Genomic DNA, 12606 nt, shown 5'->3' with positions numbered 1-12606 from the left:
ATTTTTTATGTTTGGCATCTTCAATGGATAAACAGGGGAGATATGTTTTTCTTCATGGCAGGCTTGATGGAAAACTATGTATTTTGGCGTTTATCTATATCCCCCCTCCGTTTTCTAGGCAGGTACTGAATTCTTTGATGGCCTTTATGCATTAGTGGCCTGATTGCTTGGTGATAGTCAATGGGGATTTCAACTGTGTGATGAATACAGAGGTGGATAGGATTTGTTCTGGAGGGAATGGGTGTTTTTCCATCCAGGGGTCCCCCCTGGCTCATTTTTGCCAAGAGGTGGGCCTCGTGGATGTCTGGAAATATCTATTTAAGGAGAAAAGAGCTTTTTCCTGTGTCAGTAAATCGGGAAGCTCTATGTCTAGAATTGATCTGGCCTTGATAAACAAAGGTTATCCCAACTGTGTCAAACGTATGAAATACGAGGCCAGATCCGTTTCAGACCATGTTCCCTTCTCAATAGAGCTATGTATGGGTGGGAATGACTCTAGAGTGAAACCCCCATTTAGATTGAATCCCCATTGGCTATTAATAATTGATAACCACAATCAGATAGAAAAGGAGATTACTGCCTTTTGGGATAGGAATTATGCCTCAGCTAAATCTCAATATATTTGGGACGCGTTCAAACTATTTATGAGAGGGATTTTTTATTAGTACAATTGCAAACTTGAGTAAACGTTATGTTATGAAGGAGAAAGAACTAGAGGAAGCAGCCGCTGTAGGAATGGCTAGGTATGTCAAGGGAAAAACAGAGGAAGGTAGAAAGATTATGAATAGGAGCCAGGCTCTTTCAGATTTTCTTCTGGATAAAGCACAACAAAGGCTGTTTTTTAGAGGACAAAAATATTTTTCAGAGGCAGGCCGCCCTGGGAAGATGCTGGCTAGAGTAATAGCAAGCCAGGACTCAAAGAAAGAGATCCGTAGTATTCATACGCCTGATGGTACAATTGTGGAAGATCAGGAGGGAATATTAGAAGTATTTATAAAATACTTTTCTGAATTGTATGAATCAGAGAGTGCCCTCTCAGAGGCTGCGATGGACTCATATTTGGACTCTATTTCCCTTCCGGTTCTCACAGACGGGCAAAAGGAACGTCTGGAGATGGACCTCTGCCCTCAAGAGATAGTGGACGCACTGAAGGCCTGTTCAGGTAACTCTTCCCCCGGATTGGATGGACTACCGTATGAGTTTTATCGTAAATATGGGGAGGTTGTTTTTCCCCATTTCTGGAGAACATTCTCTGATTCAATAAAAGAGGGAGCCCTCCCAGAAACAATGACAGAGGCTGCGATAATAGTAATATTAAAGAAGGGTAAAGACCCTACTAAGCTGGGATCCTATAGACTGATTTCTCTCCTTTATACAGATGTTAAACTTTATTCTAAAATCTTGGCTATGAGGCTATCTAGTGTTATGACGTTAATTATACATCCAGACTAAAATGGCTTTATTCCCAACAAGGGGACTCATTATAATCTACATCGTCTTTTCTCTAATATACAGACTTCTGGAGGGCCTTAACGATCTATCTTGTCTATAGATGCGTCTAAGGCCTTTGATAGAGTTGAGTGGGGATTTCTATGGAGAGTGCTTCACAAGATGGGCTTTGGCCCTAGGTTTATTAATATGGTTCAACTTCTTTATAGATCTCCTACTGCAAGATTGAATATAAATGGACATCTTACAAGAAGTTTTCCCATGACTAGGGGCACTCGCCAGGGATTTCCTCTTTCTCCTCTTTTATTTGATATTTATATTGAACCCTTGGCTGCGAGGGTCAGACAAGATCCTGGGATTCTAGGGTTTGGGGTATTGGGAACGGAAGATCGCATTTCTCTATACGCTGATGATATTTTATTTTACGTTCAATACACAAAATCTACTCTGTTAACTATTATGCAAATAATAAATTCTTTTGGAGAAGCCTCAGGTCTGGATGTAAATTGGGATACAACCACGATTATGCTACTAGATATAACAACTATGCCTTTAGATAAATTTTCATTCCCCAATGACAGCCCTTTGAATACTCTAAAAATTGCGGACTCCTTTGAGTATCTTGGTATCACAGTCTCCCCTAGGGTGGAAGATTTTATCCCGCTTAAAGGGAACCTGTCACCAGTTTTATGGTGTCCTAACTAAGGGCAACATAAATAAGTGACTGATTCTCTTAGCAAAATGTTGGGTCACTTTCTTTAATTGACCCAATCAATCTGCCAACATCTTGTATTGAAAAGCTCCAGCTGATAATGATGAGTCCTGAATATTCATGAGCTCCTGACTCTCCCCGCCCACCTGCTGCTGAGTGACAGTTTTTTCCATATGAATCAGCAGCAGGTGGGCAGGGGAGTGACTATAGCTCTGAATTAAATATACGCTGGACTCAATGACATCACGCTGGACTCAAATCAGCTCATTAGCATGCGGCATCTTTGTGTGTATATTATGAGGTAACCATCTGTCACACCAGTAAGTGAATACATCTAAGGTACTTTTTAGTAGTTAATGATTGTATATCCTTAGTTAGATTATAATCAAATATCCACATGACAGGTTCCCTTTAACTTGATGCCATTGATAATTAAGTTAAGGTTAAAAATAACAACGTGGTTACGTTTACCTTTGTCAAAAGCTGATAGAATATCTTTAGTTAAGATGGTGATTCTCCCTCAGTTACTCTATCTCTTTAGGAACTCTCCAGTTTGGATCCCTGGTAGGTATTTTAAGGTAATCTAAAGGATTAATAATGATTTACTCTGGGGGAGGAAACGGGTAAGGCCTTGTTCACATCAGCGTTCAGCCTTTCCGTTCTCCTGCTCCGTTATAGGAGCAGGAGAACGGAAAGGACGGATTCGGCACATAACTGAGCCGAACGGAGCCTACAGACCCCATAGACTATAATGGGGTCCGTTAGGTTTCCGCTCAAAAGATGATTTTGGAGCGGAGACAAAAGTCCTGCATGCAGGACTTTTGTCTCCGCTCCAAAATTATCTTCTGAGCGGAAACCTAACGGACCCCATTATAGTCTATGGGGGTCTATGAGGTCTGTAGGCTCCGCTCGGCTCAGTTATGTGCCGAATCCGTCCTTTCCGTTCTCCTGCTCCTATAACGGAGCAGGAGAACGGAAAGGCTGAACGCTGATGTGAACATAGCCTAAGACTTAAGTTAGAGCATTGGTATATGCCCCTGGAGAGGGGAGGAGTTAACCTCCATTGCTTTAAGGGATATTTTCTAGCTGCACAGTTTTGTTTTTTCCGTGAATGGAAAGATAGCCCACTTTGCGGGGACTTAGTGAACAGATCTCCATATGATAATTTTTTCACTCTTCTGGAGTCTGATCAATTGATCAACTCCGATAGGGAATTTAGATCAGCTAAGAATCTTTTTAGGAAGTCTTGGTATTCTATTAGACAATGGTGTGGAGTGAAAGGTTCATTAGGATGCACTCCCTTATGGCATAACCAGCACTTTCGGACTTTAGATGAATTAGCTAAGGAACAATTTTGGCAAAAAAGGAATATTTTTTATTTGACACAGGTAGTAAGTAATGGAGATATTATTTCATTTGCAGAATTATCACAGAGTAAAATCACCGAAATTTTTATGGTTTCGGTATTTACTGTTAAGAGCGGAACTTTTGAGTATAAAGGAAAAAGATAGGTTTCATATACACACTTCAGCACAATTTAATGAGTGGATAGGGAACTCGGAACACAAGTTGAAGATTTCTCACTTTTATAAAAATTTACTTATAACTCGATTTGGAGGGGTTTCTTCTGCTGGCCAGAGGACTTGGCAAAACGAGTGTCCAATGATTCATTGGATGACCAGCAGAAGGTAACTCTGAATTTAAGATCGGTTTTACATAATTTTTATCACGTGGTGGTGCAGTTTAATATTTTACATAGACTTTATGTTACACCTCTCTGGCTTAATAGATGTGGGATTAGGAATGACTCCAATTGCCCTAGGTGCGATGCTCCTATTTGCACATGTTCTGGCCCTGTGCAGAGTTGAAACCCTATTGGGGGGCTATCCATAAATATACTAAGGGAAAATTGAAGGTGCAGATTCCTTTTTCCCCGGAATGTTGGGTACTGGGTGACCTGGCCAAGGTGAGCTGTCAGCAATACAGAAAAAATCTTTTATCTAAGATAATGTTTTTGGCAAGACTTTTGATAGCACGCTCTTGGTTTTCATGAAACAGTCCCACTGTGAATACATGGTTAAATCTGGTGAGTGCTACTAAGAGATATGAATACACTTTGTATAAGCAGAGAAATACTGAGAAAAAATGGATTAGAATCTGGGGAGCCTGGATCTTATAGAAGCTTCCTCCGCTCTTCACCCGTCAACCCTACTCCTCGGTCTTAGAATGGAGGGTTGGGACTGAAGGAAGACGCTTTGCAGGGGGGGGGGGGGGTTTGGGGGGGTTAAAGGAAAATATGCTGATATATGATAATAATGATATGTTTGATATAATGGATATTGTTGGATTATCAATAAAGTGTGGAGAAAAAAAATTTCACAAAAGATTTTACCACATATAACTGAAAAAAAAAAAATTAAAAAGATAAATAAAAATGTCAGTATAGTGCAGTATAGGTGAATGTACCAGCAGAAGTGACCAATTTATTGTAATTCTAGTGTATGAATAACTCGGTGCATTATGTTTGTCACACATATTTGTCAGTTCTATTTTACATTGCGAATGAGAAACATATCCAGTTACTCAGTCCATGAGTCTGGTGATCCCTGAGGTTCCGCGCACAACCTCTATTACAGCTGTAGACCACGGAAAACATGAAGAAAAATATCAAGTTAACCATAACATATCCCCCAGGGTTTAATTCCCCCTCTTTCACTCAGAGATAGCCTCTAAATTATGTGTATAAGGGTGCGACCACATGGTCAGGTTTCTGTATGCAGTTTTGGATGCCAAAACCAGGAGTGAATTCAAAAAAGTTGTATCTGTCCTTTATTGTATTTCTCCTTTTATCAGTGGCGTTCCTCCAATAGAGGCAGACCACGCAGCTGCTATGGGGCCCCTGGGGGAAGGGGGCCCGCAGTGGAGGATAGGCCCCGCCCACTAATTACACTTGTATGGCTACCTGAGAAAGTAAGAGGTGGAGAAGGACCTTTGGTGATGTCATCAACCATGTGACCAGTGCAGGAAGCCAATGAATAGCAGAGCAGCAGAAGTCTAAAGGACCTTTGGTGATGTCATCAACCATGTGACCAGTGCAGGAAGCCAATGAATAGCAGAGCAGCAGAAGTCTAAAGGACCTTTGGTGATGTCATCATCATGTGACCAGTGTAGAGGACTTTTGAAAGACCTGTGGCATATCACTGTGAGGGGGCGGAGCTTCTGTGTGGTGCCTGAAGGAGAGGTTAGTGGTGTTCTGGGATAACATAACATCCTAGAAAAGCTGGGAGTTGTAGTTTTGTCGTATTATATGTTTCTCAATGTAATTTAAACGTATGCCCTAGTACAGGCTGGTAATGCTGGGAGTTGTAGTTCTCTCCTCTTATACCCTCTCTTTGGAATGTATACTGATGACCCATAATAAGTCTGGCCATACTGGGGGTTATAGTTATTTCTTTTTAAAGCTCTTACCTGGTACAACTAGATGATGTCCTATAATCTGGACATGCTGAGAGTTGTAGTTCTCTTTTCTTAGGCTGGATTCTCATCACAGTTTAGTTTTCCGTTTTGCATGCAGGACTTTTTTCTGTCTAAAATAACGGATCTCCGACAGAAATGGCATAAACGGATGCCAAATGTGCAGAACTAATGCTTGAAATACAGGATCTTTTTCTTTCCTTTATTTTTCTGTTAACTGACGGATCAGAAGAACTGAAAACTAAACGGTGATATGAACCCGGCCTTATACTCTGTGTAATATCTACTTGTATCTGATCATAACAGCCTGGACATGCTGGAAATTGTAGTTCTCTCCACTTTCACCTCTCCCTGTGTTGCTCCCTAATTTCCAATAATAATCTGGTGATGATGAGACTTGTAGTTCCCTTGTCACTATTATAATGTTCTGCAGCAGCTCAGGTGTGTATTACTTGTTCACTTCTGTGCTGGTGACGGTCGCTGTTCTGCCGTCATAGGAGCACAACAACGAAAATCACTGCAGTTCCGGATCTGGCACTTCATGGACGACAACACCTGACGGATCCCGCTGACTATGATGAGATCTGTCAGGTTTCCATCTTCCAGGCTATAAAATTGTGTCCAGCATTTATGACCTGATCCACGAATGAGGCCCCAACACAGATGTGAACGAAGCTTTATATGTTCTGCAGCAGCTGAGGTATGCATTAGGAGGTTCTGACAGTTCATAAGGCAAGGGGGGCTATGGTGGCACTGGTATACTATTATGCCCAATGAGCTGTGCCTGTGTGCTGCTTATAGTGGACAGTGCCCTCAGACAATGAATAGGGACAATCAAAAGCGGGTTTTTTCCCGGTATTGAGACCCTATGACGGATCTCAATACCGGAAAATAGAAACGCAAGTGTGAAAGTAGCTCCTAATGTCTACACGGCTGCAACTGCTGGGGGTATGGCAGGGGAGAAGCCAGGGCAGGTGGTGGGATAGGCCAGTGGACGGAGTTAGTGGGGCCCCATTAAGATTCTTGCTATGGGGCCCAATGATTTCTATGTACGCCCTTGCCTTTTATGATCCACTCCTGATCTTAACTTCCAAAACTGCATGCAGAAACCTGAACTTGTGGTTGTACCCTAAGGCCACCTGCACACATTGGGGAATACATGCGGTTTTTCCACAAGGATTCCTGTGCGGAAAAACCACAGCATATTACAGTACCAGCAAAGTGTATGAGATTGCACTAATCTCATGTACACTTTGTTTTTTTTTTCAATGCGAAAATGGACCCGCCGAGCGGATTTCAAATTAAATAGCATGTCAATTATGTTTGCTGTTTTTAGCTGTAGATTTCACCTTTTTCAATGGAGGGGTGAGATCTGCAGCAAAGCCACATCAAATCCGCACAAAAAACCCAATCAGACATTGCGGACATTGCTGCATAAACGGACATAAATCTGCATGGAAATTTGTGTGGATTTAATGAACGTTAACCCACACCTGTGGGAAGGTGACCTAAGGGTGCACACATTGCAGATTTGCGGGCAGAAAATTCTCAAAAATCAGAACCAAAAACACACCAAAAAAGCACATAAATCAATACTATTTATTGCATTTTTGCCATTTTTATGTGTTTCTTGGTGCAGATGTGATGCCGATTTTCCGCAGATCTCATCCTTCAATTGAAAAGAATGAAATCTGCACAAGAAAAACAGAAATACAATTAAAATGCTACAGATTTCAAAATGTGCACAGGAGGTCAATTTCTGCACCTAAGAAAAAATAACTAAAGATATATAGAAATTTTTCAAGTATATCTGACGTAGATTCGGTCACAAAATGGATTTGTGGAAGAGTCTGTGACTTTTCCCGGCTCACAAGTTCTAAAAAAGGGGGCGTGGCATGGGTGGGGAAGGGGGCAGGCCAGCTGGCCCATCTCATTTATCACTTTCTACATTTGGTTTAGGCATAGAAAATTATCTAAATCTATGCCAGCAAAAGAGCTGGTGTAGATTTAAGCTGGCGGCGGATGCACCTACACTATGTAGAGGCATCTAAAATGCGGGTCCTAATAAATGACCCCAAAAGTGTACATGATACTTGTCTAATCTTATATACTTTGCTGATACTCTATTAAGCTGCAGTTTTTCCAAATATAATGTTACATTTATATTCAACTTTATTATTTCTAATTTACATCCTTTCCATAAACTATTTTATATCACCTTGATAAAGCTGGTACGTTTTAGTCTTTTAGAGATTATTAGAATATATTATTGTAAAATTATTAGAAACTAATTATTATTTCTTTTATAATTTTTTTAACCACTTATCTACTGCCATGCAACTATATATGTCAGTGGTACAGGCTTTAAACATTGGCAATCAGCGATAATGCTGTGGTAGCCATGGTCCCTCTGAAGGTTCTGAAGCTATCACAACAGTAATTCCTATGGAGGCCTGCAGGATACACATCAGTTCACACTATCATCATGGCTTTCTTTCCTACTGGAGCCAAAATCAGTATGATGTAATTCATTTTTGAGATGGGCAAATCGAATCTAAACAAATCGGATTTGTTACAATTTTCACAAAGATATGCCAAGAAAGAACTCTATGTGCCCAGAAATCCAGTGGTGTGCAAACTTAACTCCCACCTGGCCAAGTGGCTGGCAGTGCAGTCACTGCTATATCACTTAGTGGATTCTGCTATCTTTAGGGAACTGATTGTGTGCGCTTACCGTTAGTGGAAGAAACCTAGCCACCATTATTTCCCCAGAAAAGTCCTCCCTGCCTTGTATTATCATATGGCGGAGAATGTGGGCCACTTCTTGCAATTGTCACTGTCCAGAAAGGAGCACACCACTGTACACAACTGGAACAGCTTTTATAGGCAGGGACACTCTTCTGTCCCCAACAGCAGAAGGGGAGAAATGTTGCTTCCGCTCCCTCACCCTCCTATTATACAGTGGGACAAAAAAGTATTTAGTCAGCCACCAATTGTGCAAGTTCTTCCACTTAAAAATATGAGAGGCCTGTAATTTTCTTCATAGGTACACTTCAACTATGAGACTACAGGAAATCACATTGTAGGATTTCTAATGATCTAATTGGTTAATTTCTCTGTAAAATAAGTATTTGGTCACCTACAACCTACAAACAAGCAAGATTTCTGGCTCTCACAGAACTGTAACTTATTCTTTAAGAGGCTCCTCTGTCCTCCACTCGTTACCTGTATCAATGGCACCTGTTTGAACTTGTTATCAGTATAAAAGACACCTGTCCACAACCTCAAACAGTCACACTCCAAACTCCTCTATGGCCAAGACCAAAGAGCTGTCGAAGGACACCAGAAACAAAATTGTAGACCTGCACCAGGCTGGGAAGTCTGAATCTGCAATAGGCAAGCAGCTTGGTGTGAAGCAATCAACTGTGGGAGCAATTATTAGAAAATGGAAGACATACAAGGCCACTGATAATCTCCCTCGATCTAGAGATCAAGATCTCATCCCGTGGGGTCAAAATGATCATAAGAACTGTGAGCAAAAATCCCAGAACCACACGGGGGGACCTAGAGAATGACCTGCAGAGAGCTGGAACCAAAGTAACAAAGGCTACCATCAGTAACACACTACGCCGCAAGGCACTCAAATACTGCAGTGCCAGACGTGAACACACCGCCCGGGCAACAAAGGAGTGGCTTCGTAAGAAACAGTTCAAGGTCCTGGAGTGGCCTAGCCAGTCTCCAGATCTCAACCCTATAGAAAACCTTTGGAGGGAGTTGAAAGTCTGTGTTGCCCAGCAACAGCCCCAAAACATCACTGCTCTAGAGAAGATCTGCATAGAGGAATGGGCCAAAATACCAGCAACAGTGTGTGAAAACCTTGTGAAGACTTACAGAAAACGTTTGACCTCTGTCATTGCCAACAAAGGTTATATAACAAAGTATTGAGATGAACTTTTGTTATTGACCAAATACTTATTTTCCACCATAATTTGCAAATAAATTCTTTAAAAATCAGACAATGTGATATTCTGGATTTTTTTTCACATTATGTCTCTCATAGTTGAAGTATACCTATGATGAAAATTACAGGCCTCTCTCATCTTTTTAAGTGGGAGAACTTGCACAATTGATGGCTGACTAAATACTTTTTTGGTAAATATTTGAATTTATAGTGGCTCACCCTTCTGATTACCAGGGTTGGTGCTCTAACTATGATGTGGTTCACCCTAACCACATAAGAATGGACAATAGGAAAATAAATAAATTATAGTGAGCACTCGATATCTGTGGTCATATATCAGGTTAAATATATATTTTAAATAATTTATTTGGTCATAAAATTATGCATACAATAAATGGGATAGATATAGGCAGTATATAGGATATAGTATAAAATAATATATATATGGTGGCTTGCTCTATTATAAATATACAGTATGTTATATAAACGAAAAAATCACAATGTTATTATACTAATAAAAGCAATTACATCATAAAAACTTGGTAATATGTCCTTGTGAACGCTGTAGCTTTGTTCTTAAGAGCGCTGCAACTTTTTTTCTTTTGAGCGCTACAGCTTTGTTCCTAACGATAAAAGTCTCAATTTTATCCTGCGATCGCAGGATAAAATTGAGACTTTTATCGTTAGGAACAAAGCTGTAGCGCTCATAAGAAACAAAGTTGCAGCGCTCATAAGAACAAAGCTACAGCGTTCACAAGGACATATTACCAAGTTTTTATGATATAATTGCTTTTATTAATATAATAACATTGTGATTTTTTTGGTTTATATAACATACTGTATATTTATAATAGAGCAAGCCACTATATATATCTTATTTTATACTATATCCAATATACTGCCTATATCTATCCCATTTATTGTATGCATAATTTTATGACCAAATAAATTATTTAAAATATATATTTAACCTGATATATGACCACAGATATCGAGTGCTCACTATAATTTAAATACTTTTTTGCCCCACTGTAATTGTACAGTGAAGCATTGCTATACTGTGTTGGAGATGATAAGCCAGGGCTAGAGGAGCCACACAACCAATGGCTTGTTAAAGTGCATCAAGCAGCAAACATCCCACTGGCTGTCTCCCTGCCAACATCAACTGGGCAAGGTGGTCAGGAACATTGTAGCTACTCTGCATTTGGGGGAAATAACACATGCTCCCTTCATGGCACACATGATAAATTTAGTGGTGAAATGCCATTAGAAATAGTACCATGGCTTGCAAAGAGACTGTCCTTGCATTTCAGTCATTCTTATGTGGCAGGGAACTCCCTCCTGGACAAGCAGCAACACAAGGGTTTTCCATTGCACCACTGAGCAGCAATGCTCCAGCTCACTGGCATTCCAACTTGCATATGCTGAAGTGTCTGTGTTAGTGTTGAGCATGAATATTCGAAAAGCTAATTTTTATCGCGAACATCGGCACTTAGAAAATTCGTGAATATTTAGAATATAGTGCTATACACTCACCTAAAGAATTATTAGGAACACCATACTAATACGGTGTTGGACCCCCTTTTGCCTTCAGAACTGCCTTAATTCTACGTGGCATTGATTCAACAAGGTGCTGATAGCATTCTTTAGAAATGTTGGCCCATATTGATAGGATAGCATATTGCAGTTGATGGAGATTTGAGGGATGCACATCCAGGGCATGAAGCTCCCGTTTCACCACATCCCAAAGATGCTCTATTGGGTTGAGATCTGGTGACTGTGGGGGCCATTTTAGTACAGTGAACTCATTGTCATGTTGAAATGATTCGAGCTTTGTGACATGGTGCATTATCCTGCTGGAAGTAGCCATCAGAGGATGGATACATGTTCTCATTCTGTTTACGCCAAATTCGGACTCTACCATTTGAATGTCTCAACAGAAATCGAGACTCATCAGACCAGGCAACATTTTTCCAGTCTTCAACAGTCCAATTTTGGTGAGCTCGTGCAAATTGTAGCCTCTTTTTCCTATTTGTAGTGGAGATGAGTGGTACCCGGTGGGGTCTTCTGCTGTTGTAGCCCATCCGCCTCAAGGTTGTGCATGTTGTGGCTTCACAAATGCTTTGCTGCATACCTCGGTTGTAACGAGTGGTTATTTCAGTCAACGTTGCTCTTCTATCAGCTTGAATCAGTCGGCCCATTCTCCTCTGACCTCTAGCATCTACAAGGCATTTTCGCCCACAGGACTGCCGCATACTGAATGTTTTTCCCTTTTCACACCATTCTTTGTAAACCCTAGAAATGGTTGTGCGTGAAAATCCCAGTAACTGAGCAGATTGTGAAATACTCACACCGGCCCATCTGGCACCAACAACCATGCCACGCTCAAAATTGCTTAAATCACCTTTCTTTCCCATTCTGACATTCAGTTTGGAGTTCAGGAGATTGTCTTGACCAGGAGCACAACCCTAAATGCATTGAAGCAACTGCCATGTGATTGGTTGACTAGATAATTGCATTATTGAGAAATAGAACAGGTGTTCCTAATAATTCTTTAGGTGAGTGTATATTCGTAATGATGAATATTCTTTTTTTTTTTTTTTTTACACAGTACACATCAGGTGATCATCTCTCCCTTCTTCTAGCTTGTGGGCCAATGAGAAGGCTTTGTCACAGCTTAGCAACATCCCTAGCAACCAATAGAAAAGTTGCCTGCCCCTTATACAAACTAAGAAGACAGGTTGGCATTAGCAGGAGGTGCTTCAAACCCACATGCAGTTGTGCATATATACAGGGGAGCAAATCCTGCACTTGTGGCCCGTTGCTAATGGCAATCCCCAGCAAAATGCATACAATGGAGGATGCCCGCGGCGAACCACAAGTACCACAATAGACATCCTACACAAGGTAACAAGTGCGGATGTAATAATTAATATAACAATATAAAAAAACAATAACAAACACAGGAGCACTCTGCAGAATCACTAAATCCTCAAACTGATTTTAAAAT

This window comes from Bufo bufo, chromosome 3 (genome assembly GCF_905171765.1).
Source record: "Bufo bufo chromosome 3, aBufBuf1.1, whole genome shotgun sequence".
Taxonomy (NCBI): Eukaryota; Metazoa; Chordata; class Amphibia; order Anura; family Bufonidae; genus Bufo; species Bufo bufo.
This window is presented reverse-complemented; position numbering follows the sequence as displayed.